Source organism: Artibeus jamaicensis, unplaced genomic scaffold (assembly GCF_021234435.1).
Source record: "Artibeus jamaicensis isolate MK-2021 breed Jamaican fruit bat unplaced genomic scaffold, CSHL_Jam_final contig_603, whole genome shotgun sequence".
Taxonomy (NCBI): Eukaryota; Metazoa; Chordata; class Mammalia; order Chiroptera; family Phyllostomidae; genus Artibeus; species Artibeus jamaicensis.
Window position 1 is genome coordinate 2,644,167 of NW_026521904.1, and position 11,993 is coordinate 2,656,159.

Here is an 11,993-nt window from a genome sequence, read left to right on the forward strand (position 1 = left end):
TCTGGGACTGGTAAAAAAGTAAAAGAAATAGGCACATACTTTTTTTTTTTTACATGGGTGGGTGTAGGATAGTTAACAGTTAACAATTAACATGATAACAACGACAAGGAGGGGTTTTGTGATCTCTCTGCTCTGGTGGGGGATTGTGCGCTAAGGGATCTGGGAAAAGGAAATTACCCTGACATTCCAGAGGTATGTTATCAGAGATACAACAGATTTTTTAATTCAAGAAAGAAAAATATCAAACAAATAATAAACATATGTGCTCATTGGACTCTGAGGAATCAGGTATGTGAAATATTTCAGAAAGAAAGAATACTGGTTTTTAATGGAAAATAGCTTGCTATATGTTATACAATAAAGGAAAGGAGAAAAGGAAGGCCACAGGAAATATTTGGTTCTGGATCAGGGTATTCAAATTTGAAAGAAAAAATCTGAATTCTTTAAAAAAAATGTTTGCAAATGGCCTAATTTGCAAACATTTCTTAACATTTCTAGACCTTATTTTCTTTATATTTTCCAATGTTATTAAAAAAATTGAGATGCATCACTGTAAGTTTAATGTATGTTGGTTTGATTTACATATGTTATAAAATGATTACCACAACAGGTTCAGCTAACTTCTGTCTTCTCATATAGATTCAATAAAAAGAAATGAAAGAAGAAAAAAATTAGAGGGGAAAAATGTGTATGTGGTGTGTGTGTGTTTTAATGAGAGCTCTTAGGATATACTCTCTTAATATACTCTCTCTGTCCTATGTATCATTTGGCAGTGTTTGTTCTAGTCATCATGTAGTACATTACATCCCTAGGACTTTGTGTTATAACTGAAAGTTCAGATTTTGTGACCAACTTTCTCTAATTCTCTATCCTCCTACCACCCATCTCTGGTGTGATCACAAATCTGGCTTCTTTTTATATGAACTTTTTTGTTTGTTTTTCTTTGTTTGGGATTTTACATACAACTGAGATCATGCAATATTTGTCTTTTTCTGTCTGATTTATTTCACTAGCATTTATCTACCAATGTAAGTTGCTTGTATCTCTTGACTATTATAAATGATGCTATGTACATGGAATGCATATATCTTTTTGAGTTAATATTTTTGTTTCCTTTTGACATATTCCCCAAAGCGGAATTGCTGGATCATATGGGAGTTCTATTTTAACTTTTTGAGGATTCTTCCTACTGTTATTTATAATGGCTACACCAATTTTTCTCATATGGTAAATGAAACAGTTAAATTAAACAATTTTAATGCATTCTCCCATATTGGAATTTCAATAGCTCAAAGTGGAAAAGATTAACTATTGGGAGTAATCAATTGGATGCCAGTATAATATACTATTATTAATAACAAAATATAATTGTTATATTCCTTAGAAGTAGGACACTTTAAAGAAACCTATAGTAAGTAAATTAATTTTTCAAATATTATATTACATATTATTATAAAATATATACAGTTAAAATAAATATTATTGTTATTATATTATGTATATTATTAGTTTTAGTCAGGATTCTCCAGAGAAGTGGAAACAATAGAAGGTATATACATATGGAGATTTATCATGAGGCATTGACTCATAATTAAGGAGGCTAAGAAATAACAGAATCTGTCATTTGCAAGGTGGAGTCTCGGGAAGGCTGTTGTTATAATTCAGCTTGAGTCTAAAACAGGGGTGTCAGACTCATTTTCACAGGGGGCCACATCAGCCTCATGGTTGCCTTCAAAGGGCCAGATGTAATTTCAACTCCTGAAAAGTTAAGGAGTAGTTACATTTACACAGTCCTAAAATTATTTCAGGCCTTTGAAGACAATCATGAGGCTGATGTGGCCCTTGGTGAAAATTAGTTTGACACCCCTGATCTAAAGGCCTGAGAACCTGGGAAATAAATCATGTAAATCCCAGAGAAATAAGATGGGATGTCCCAACTAATGAATGACACAGGAAGAAAAGGGATGAATTTCTCCTTACTCCACATTTTATTCTTTTCATGACTAAAAAAGTTTAAACCAACCATAATGGAGAAGGTAATCTACTTTAATGAGTCTACCACTTCCAACAATAATCTTATCCAGAAACACCCTCAGAAACAATATTTAATCTGGGCACTCATAGCCCACTCAAACTTGTGGGGGAACTTTGCCTGCAGAGCCCCACACCACAGTGGATAAGAATAAGTCTACCAAGAGATGATCTGCCTGGGGAGAAAAGATGGCTGATCTCTCAAAGGAGAAGGACCAGGAGCCTATTCCTCAATGGGTTTTCATTGGGTTTACTTACATAGGAATACTGGGGATATATTTAAACCTTATTAATCATTGTCAGGCAGTAAGGATCAAACAATAGATAACATTCAAAGAACTCTAAGGGCTTATTCTGAGTCAGGGTCAGATAGTTAAAGGGCCATAAAACTTTGGGGAACAAATTCACTTCATGCTTGGACCCCTATTATTTAAATTGGGAGTATTAGCAAGGTAGTTTTCATAGGACTTTATGCGTTCTTTCTTAGGCCTGATTGCCCTGGGGAAGTCGCCCTTTCCAGCATTGGAACACATCTACCTCCGGCATTGGTTCAGGCTTAAAGCATTCTTTCAGGCTTAAATCAGGCAGGGGAAGTAAGACAGCCAAGAGATTAGGAGACTTCTTTCAGACAGAATGAGGACTAAGGCTATATCAAAGCTGAGGGGTGAGAATTCATCATCCCCTTTTTCTATAGATTTCCAAACCCTTCCCTGAGGTCCCCCTTATGACCATGCCTGTCTTAGGTTGCCCCTCCCTTGAGGGATCTTACCTGTCATTGGCTAACTGGTCATCTGCCCGTTTTCTTCACCCAAGCAGGGTGAAGTAAAGGGGGCAGAGGCAGTGCCCCTGCCAGGGAGATAAACTTTGCCTCTTTAGTGGCTTAGGGTCCCCAAGTCCTTTATTCAGCTTCAGTCACAGGGGATTATAGTTTCTGAAACCAGGCAGCGCAGTTCCCAACACAAAGTGACACATAAAATTAGCCACTGAATTTAGCAGTCCCAGATAAAACACAGGGATTTTGTATATGGCAAGCCTAACTGGACACAATTTTCTTTATTGACTTCACTGGAGTAATGAAGGAACTTAAAACCTTATCAATTCCTTTAAAATTATGTTCATAACTTTTAATTTTACTTTAAAAAGTTTTTAAAGTTAGTTATGTTATATTCTCACACCAAATGATTTGATTAAAGTTATTGACAGCAAGAACAGAGTGAAGAAATTCAGCTGAAAGGTATGTAGAACAGATGGTAAGGTTTATGTATCTATAATCAAATGATATTAGTTTAATGGCTCTTTCAATTAGTGTTGATGAGAAAGTTAACATTCACAATCATAGAATTTTATGATTAACCATGCATGCTTATGTATATGTGTGGGTCTCTACATAATGATTGAGTTCTCAATGTTATTACTATAGAATATGTTTAATCACAGAGAGCTAAACCTCATGCTGCTATATTCTGCAAGGAACACTTATTTGTTTTGCTTTTTAAGTCATGTCTCATTTTGATACCAGGTACTTTCCTTTGGGGATTAGATTGTAACCTATTTAAATATTTAATATATCTTTTATTATCATACATAAAATTGATTTTTATTGGTATGTAGTTCTATAAATATTTTTAAATTTTATTTATTTATTTATTTATTTTTAGATAGAGGGAAGGATTAGAGAAAGAGAGGGAGAAAAACATCAACATGTGGTTGCCTCTTTGTGGCCCCTACTGGGGACCTGGTTTACAACCCAAGCATGTGCCCTAGACTGGGAATAGAACCAGTGACCCTTTGGTTCACAGGTCAGTGTTCAATCCACTAGGTCACACCAACTAGGGCATAGTTCTATATAAATTTTAATGAGTTTATACATTCATGTAACCATAAACACAATAAGGAGACAGCTGTTCTATTAGTCCCCCATACTCTCTAATTCTTTCTTTAATAGTCAAACTGTACCCCACCCCACCTTCCAATCCCTGGTAATCCCTGATCTGTTCTCTCTGTATCATTAAAGTTTAGTCCTTCCATAAATGAAATCATATATAGTTGACTTTTTTCATTAGGAGAGTTTTATTAGATGGAGGATATCTATGATTGGCTCAAAGGAAAGTGGTGACAATTGGCAAGCACTTGTCCACAGAGGAGAGGAGGCATTCCTGGCTGTGGGGAGGGATTCTTCTAACAGTCAGGATCTCCTGCTTAACTTTGACTGCCTGGGAAGCCCTTCTCTTTTGTACTCAGTATCACCAGTGCTGGCATGAAAGATTCTGCAATGAGATAGTTTAATTTAGCTAACACTTTTGCCAGTTCTGGCCAAGCTCTGAAAATTCCCTTGAAGTCTTCTTTAGTATGCTCCTTCACTGAAAATTTGACGCCTTCAGGAAGATTGTTTTGGATTATTTCTAAGGAAATCTCTACAGATGTAACACTCAAACTGCTTATCTGAACCACTTCTTCACAGAGGTAAGAACTGAGTCTAGGGACATTTTGCTGCCTTGGGCCTGCAGGCCATAGCACTTCCGTGGTTTCCATGGGCATCACTAACTTTCCTGGACTTTAATGGAGAATTGGTTACAGAGGTTGTGAACATATTTAGCATAACTCTCTGCCAGGTCCATGTCGTATGCATGTAGGTGGATGTTTAAAGCTCCATATTCATAACTTCTCCCCAAGTTAACAGGTCTCACTTCCATGTTTCCCTTATTCTTCTTGGGCTCTTGTGTTTTAATTAGGTGTTTGTAACTTCCAATGCCATGGGTGGGCTTAGTCTTGTGGTGCTACCCTCAGAAGATGGGCTTCTCTCCTAAAGTTTTGAACCTTCAGAGAGGAAGAAAGTCTTGCTTAAAATGATACTGTTCCTCAAACACAGCATCTTTCTCAGAGCTCTGTTTATCCATTGTTTCTGCAGCCTGTTATTGCACAAACTGAAAATTGTTCCAAGCATCCTCAATCCCTGGGCTACTGACAACACTACAGCTGACTTGAGCAACGCTGTGGTCAGAGACACCAATCCCTGTGCAGTAGAATATCTGAGTATGATTTTTGACTCTATATATGGTCTTCTCTTTGCATCCTGGAGTCAAAGAAACTTCAGATTGAAAACAGTATTTTCCATCTGTGGTTGGAAATCCATGATTAGAAATGTGAAAATACTGCTTTTGATTAGTGGTTGGTTGAATCTGCCAATTGGAAATGAAGGTTAGGGAGAGTCATTTTAGTTATTGTGTTGTAGTATGTTCTGTTTTGTTGCATGGCTTCATAGGTTGTTTATTCATTCATCTCTTGAGAAATATTTGTGTTATTTCAGTGTGGGGTAATTATGAATGGAGACACTACACATATTGTGCACGTTTTTGTGGGTGCATACATAATTATTTCTCTAGAACAGATAACCAGGAGAGGGATTGGTGGGTCACTGAGAGCATTTCTGGAAAAGTATTTGGATTTTCCAATAGCAATGTATAGGTTCCAGTTGCTTTCCATCCTTACAAGTACTTCATGTATTTAATTTAGCCATTGTAATATGTGTGTAGCTGTATTTAATTATGGCTTTATTTTGCAATTTTCTAATGACATAATTTGAACATCCTTATATGCATTTATTAGTTATTTGCATATTCTCCTTGCTAAAGTGCCTGTTCAATATGTTGACAAGTATTTAACTGCATTGTTATTTTTTCTGTATTGTTGATAAAAGTCTTTGGTGGATATGTGACTTATACATATTTTCCCCAGTTTGTTCTTTATCTTTTCATTCTATAATTAATATATTTCATAGGGAAATCTTTTTAATATCAATAGACATTTTTATCAATATCTTATTTAATGGATCATGCTTTTGGAGTTAACACCAGGAAATAAAGATTTTTTTTCTTTTTTCTAAAAACAATACTATTTTTTGAAAATACATTCCTGGTTTCATTAAATTGTTTTTGAACTTCTTGACAATTACCTGTCAGTATGGGTATGTTTCTGAAACATTTTATTCCATTTATCTATTTTCTTCACCAGTGCTACACTGTCCTGATTCATTTAGCTTAATAGGTCTTATCATCAGCCCATGATGATAAGCCCATTGTGATTCCACAAACGTTTATTTTGCTATTTTCCTTCTGTTACCTTTTTATATAAATGTTAGAATAATATACATTGTAATTGTTTTTGGAATTTTAAAGGAATTGCATTAATTCTATAGATCATTTTAGGAAAAATTGACATTATTACTTTGTTGAGTCTTCCAATCCATTACATAACCTTCCATTAATTTAAATCTTATTTAATGTATTTCATCAAGTTTTATAGCTTTCAGCCACAGGTACCATACATACTTTGTTACATTGATAAATGAGTATTACTATTTAGGGGTTACTGAACATTTAATTGAGAGTGTTGCTAATTTAATTTGTGTTTTCTACTGTACATTGCTTCATATGTAGAAATTTATTTTTTGCTATTGATCTTGTATCCTATAAAGATATTTTTATACCTTCCTTGAAATTTTACATGTAGACCTTAATGTTGTTTGTGAATAAAAATGGTTTATTTCTTTTCTTCTAGTCATTAGGACTTTTAACTTCTTTTGACATTAGGTGGGACTTCTAATACATTAACTAAGAATTGTGAGAGTAATGAACATCATTGTTGTTCTAGATCTTAGCGAGAAAGAATTGATCTTAAACATGATGGTATCTCTAAGTTTTTTGTTGATGTACTTTATCAAATGTAAGATTCTCTTCTATTACTAATTTAGTGAGACTTTTTATCATAAAAAGATCATAGATTTAAAAAATTTTTTTTCTGTCTTAATTGATGATATCATCATAGGGACTTTCTCATTTAGACTATTAAGGCAATACATTACTGCCTTAATATTTGAATATATCAGATAATATTTGAATATTTAACCAGCATCGCATTTCCAGGATAAATTTTCTGGAAATTTCACTTAGTCATGTTCTTATGTTCATGAGGAGTTGGTTGTACATTAAAAAATTATTTTTACTGTTTCTATATGATGTCAGTATCAAGGTAATAAAACCTCAAAAGTAGTTGGGAAATGTTTTGTTTTCTATTTTTTAGAAGAAATTGTGTAAAACTTGTGTCATTTCTTTTTTAAAGTCTGGTAGGATTCACCAACAAAACTACTATGCCTGATGATAAAAATGTCTTGGAAACTTTTAAATTATAAATACAATTTAATTAATAGTTATGGAAATATAGTTACGTATTTTACATTGTGGGAGTTTTAGGTAATTGAGTTTCTAGAGGAATTAACACATCTCATCAATGTTACAAATTTACACTTTTAGAATTCTTTATAGTAGACTCTTATTTTCCTTTTAATGTCTGGGCAAAAGGTAATGATATCAGCTACTTCATTTCTATTGTAGATAGATTAAATCTTTTCTCTCTTTTAATCCTCACTTAAGGACATATTTTTATTGACTTTAGAAAGTAAAGGAGGGAGGGAAGGGGAAAGAGAGAGATGCCAATGTGAAAGAGAATGTCAAATCATTCAGTTGCCTCCTGAATGTCAAATGTCAATTGTTTCCTGTAGGCACCCTGACCGGAGATCACACCCACAACCTTGGTATGTACCCTGACATGCAATTGAACCCACAACCTTTTTTGTGTGTGTGGGACAATGCTCCAGCCAACTGAACTACCCAGCCAGGCCTCTTCTCTCTCTCTTTTTTTATAGTTAATATTTCTCTATATTTGTTCATTTTATTTTTATTTAAATAACCAGTTTTTATCTTAAGTATTATTTTTTTCATCTGCTTGATTTAGATTTGGTTTGCTTCTCTTTTTCTGGATTCTTTACATGGAAGCTCAGATTATTGACATGAGATCAGCATTCCTTTTATTTTATTTTTTATTTTATATTTTTAAAAACACATTTATTGATTTTGGAGAGACAGGAAAGGAGAGGCAGAGGGAGGGAGGTGGAGAGAGAGAGAGGAACATCTATGCAAGAGAGAAATATTGACTTCTTGCATCTCATATGTGCCCTGACTTGGAATTGAACCCTCAACCATTTGGTGTATAGGATGATGCTCCAACCAACTGAGCCACATTGGCTACAGTGGGATCAGTGTTCTTTTTAAGGAAAATGCTACTATAAATTACCCTCTAAACACTGCTGTATTTATCAGCATCATAAAAATTTTTCTCTATTGTATTTTTATATTCTTTCAGTTCAAAATAATTTTAATTTTCCTTAGAATTTCTCTTTAACCAATGGATTATTTAAAGGGTTTTTTTTTAATGAACCAAGATAAAGTCTATCTTTGTTAATTGTACATTTGTCTTTGTAAAAAATATATATTTTTCTGTTGGGAAGAATATTTTTGAATGTTAATTAAGTCCAGTTGGTGGATGGTTTAATTCAGCTTTTATATACCCTTTGTTTAGTTTCTGTTTATTATTATTTTTATATATATTTATATTTTTAAATTTAATCTTTATAGTATTTTTCCAATACCGTTTAGACCTCTTATAGCTTCTACCCCCCAGCAATGAAAATTATTATGGTTTGATTGTTTCCCACCAAAATAGTATGTTGAAGTCATTCACACTACACACTACAGAATTTGATGTCATTCAGAAATAGGACCACTGCAGATATAATTAGTTAGGATGAGGTTATATTTGATAGGGAGGGCTCCTAATCCAATGTGACCAGTATACTTATAAAGGAAAATTTGGACACAGACATACAGGGAGAATACCATCTAAAGAGACTGGATGCTAAGATGCTAAAGACTACCAGCAAACCCCCAGAAGTTAGGAGAAAAGCATGGAACAGGTTTTTTTTTCATAGCCAATGGGAGGAAACAACCTTGTTCATACCTTAATTTCAGACTTCTAAAATCCAGAACTGTGAGACAATACATTATCATTGTTTCATTCACCTATGTTGTGTTACTTTGTTCTGGCAGCCCTAGCAAAATATTACGGAAATGGTGATATCTTTAACTATAATTGCAGAGTTTTATGTATCTTCTTTCAATTATGTAAGTCATTGTTTCATGCATTTTAAAAGGTCTGTTTATATATAAGCACATTTAGAACCGATATAGCTTCTTCCTGAGTAAACCCTGGTTGTATTTAAGTGTTGAATTGTTTTTCTCACCCATTGGCCAGTCTGGGGCCTGGTGTATGGCTAACTATTAGTTGACTTCTCACATATTTTGTTATGCTGACTAGAATCTAATTCACTTGTGTACAGCTTGGAGGTGAGCTCAGGAGTTTATAAACAACTTCATAGGTATGCTTTCCTGAGTTTCTCCCTCATGATCTCCCCAGTACTCTCTAGATCTCTGGGGTGCACCTCTTTGGTCCTCTGAGCAATAATGTGTGGATTTGGATGACCTTTTCTGCTGTACCCTTTGGGGATGTGCCCACTTCTAGGCCTGGGGAGAGAGTGAAAGAGATTGAAAGCATCAGAGGTTTGCTACTTCTTAGAGACCACAGCTCCCTTAATCAGAGAGGAAGATTTCCCTCCTTAATTGTGGCCCCACTGGGCCTCCACTGGTGCTATAGTTACCGCCATTGATGGATTGCTCCATGGCTGGTGCACGATAGATTCATCACATTTCTTAAAAATGAAAGAAAGAATATACAAAACAAAAAATAAGCAATATCGACACAGGTGCTGGGCATTTTCTTTCCTTCTCTTCAGACAAGAACTAGAAAACTTCTCTTAGAGCAGTGTCTGTCTAAAGTTTAGTGCCCATCTCTGGATTGGGTTGCATTAACATTGGGCTAGAAAATACCAGAGGGAAACTAAAATGGTAAACTCATGGTCAGATCACTGATATTTTATTCCCTCCTAATCTACCTTGATAACTTTTTAGAGTTATCAAATCATAGCTCTGTACATGTTTGCAGGTTGTATAGTTCCATTCTGTGTCATAGACAGATACTTATACCACATTACTTGGCAAAAGAGCTCCAGGACTTGTCTTTAACCCATTTATGTCACTCTATGTTCTTTAGATATTCCCTAAGAGACAGCTGACTGACTTTTATATACACTAGTTTCTAAGCCAGACAACCTTAGTTCAAATGTTAACTATACTACTTACTAGCTGTAGACCTCATACAGATTATCTGAACTCTTTCTGATTGTCTTCTCATCTTTTTAAAGGCAACAATAGTAATAAAACTATTTCCCTTTCAGTGAGTTACTTAGTTTATGTATAAAAGTGCTTAGAATAATTCTTAGCACATAGGAAGTATCATGTACGTTTGTTGCTAAAATTTTGGTATAAAAATGTAATTTCCAACACACCATCTTTATTGCACAATCTAAAGAATACCTATTAAAACTATAGTAGAAATACTAGGATGTATGTGAGATTGCTGTGTTCATTTCAGACTTTGTAAAAATGCAGATTACCTCTTTCTGGTTTCGATTGCCACTTACCCTTTTATCCTCACTTATTTCCTTCAGTGCATAATATCAGACTGTCCTGTGAAGATGCAGCACTCATGACCTGGTCTGACCACTGTAGCAATTAAATCACATAATCAGAAAGCTAATTCCATAGCACTTGGAGAAGGTTATTAATTGTTGATGTATATATTTCTGAGAAAGCTAAATATTGGACAAAGGGCACAGGCTGGTGGTCATTCATCAGCCAGGATTCAAAGGGAAACTTAACACCAAGCCTCCTCAGGATGAAGATAACAATCAGAAGACTGATGCTATGATGTGGGGGTGTGGGAAGGACAGGCCATCTCTCCCTCTTCCTCCTCTCCTCAGGGTAGGTCACTAAGAGTGAACTCTAGAGGTTACAGAAAATGATTACATATTTTCCCCAACAATAACCAAAAATTTTAAGCCAACCATCAAAATGGAATACTCTTTTATACTTGATGCTTAGACGAAACAAGAACATCACATAATTCTGTTTGAAGGATATTGTTAACAGTGTCTAGCTCGGAGGAAAGTTTATAGTGGTTTTAGAAAAGTTTACGGACCCTGGTCAAAAGTCAGAACCACGTATTTGTGTATGTGTGTGTACTATTATTAGTTGCATGTGTGAGTCCTTATTTGTCTGGGAGCAATGTTGTTCAATAAGATAAGTGGGTTAAGATCATCATTTATGTATTTACTTACTTTTTAAGGTTAAAGGAACCTTGACGTCGAAGGACAATGTTTCAGGTAAGAGCTGAGTAGGTCGTTGCTAAGGGAAGACACGATTTGGTGTTCTGTATCTGGAATGACACTTTCTCAGTAACCGTTCTATATCAACACTCTAAAATTAGGTTATAAGTGGCTAACAATCATGAAAAGGTATGATATATCATGCACTTAACACCTGAAAGTTTTGATTGAAAGTAAGAAACAAACAAAAATTTTGGTATTTAAAAACAAGACCCCAGCTGGCTTAAGTAGAAGGGAAATATGAGTTCTCGAGTAACAGTATATCCAGGGGCAAGGCTGGTGCTTGGCACAGCCAGAATCAGAGCTCCATGATATGACCACAAACAGAGTTTGTTTACTCTGCTTTGTTTGGAAGCCACAGGCTCTGTGTGGCAGTGGGTATGGAGTGTGTGTGTGTGTGTGTGTGTGTGTGTGCGAGTGTTGGGGTGGAGGGGCCAGTGGAGCAGTTTACTCTCAGTGGGAACAATATTCTATCACTGGCGCTGTTTAGAATTGCCAGTGAATTTCGATAATAAAAGTCACTTTTAAAGTAAGTTTTAGTATTATTTTAAATCTCTGCATACAATGTGTATGGGATGCCTGAACCCAGGGTGACAACCACCACCTCTCACAATTTCCACACTATATGAAAGAAGGTAGTGGCAGCAATTCCATCCCCTATATTCATCTAGGAAGAAAGACGCCAGCTTCTTTCCTAGGCATCTCAGGAGGGAGTTCTCCTTCTGTGGATTAATCCTTCTGCCTGGAACCTACACATCGTTGCAACAATGCCTGTGGTTGGAAGAAT

General features: G+C 35.2%; 1 pseudogene; it reads right to left on the reverse strand.

The window, feature by feature from the left end:
- Nucleotides 1-4,230: 4,230 nt before the first annotated feature.
- On the reverse strand, nucleotides 4,231-4,975 carry LOC119056662 (39S ribosomal protein L48, mitochondrial-like; annotated as a pseudogene).
- Nucleotides 4,976-11,993: the final 7,018 nt, after the last annotated feature.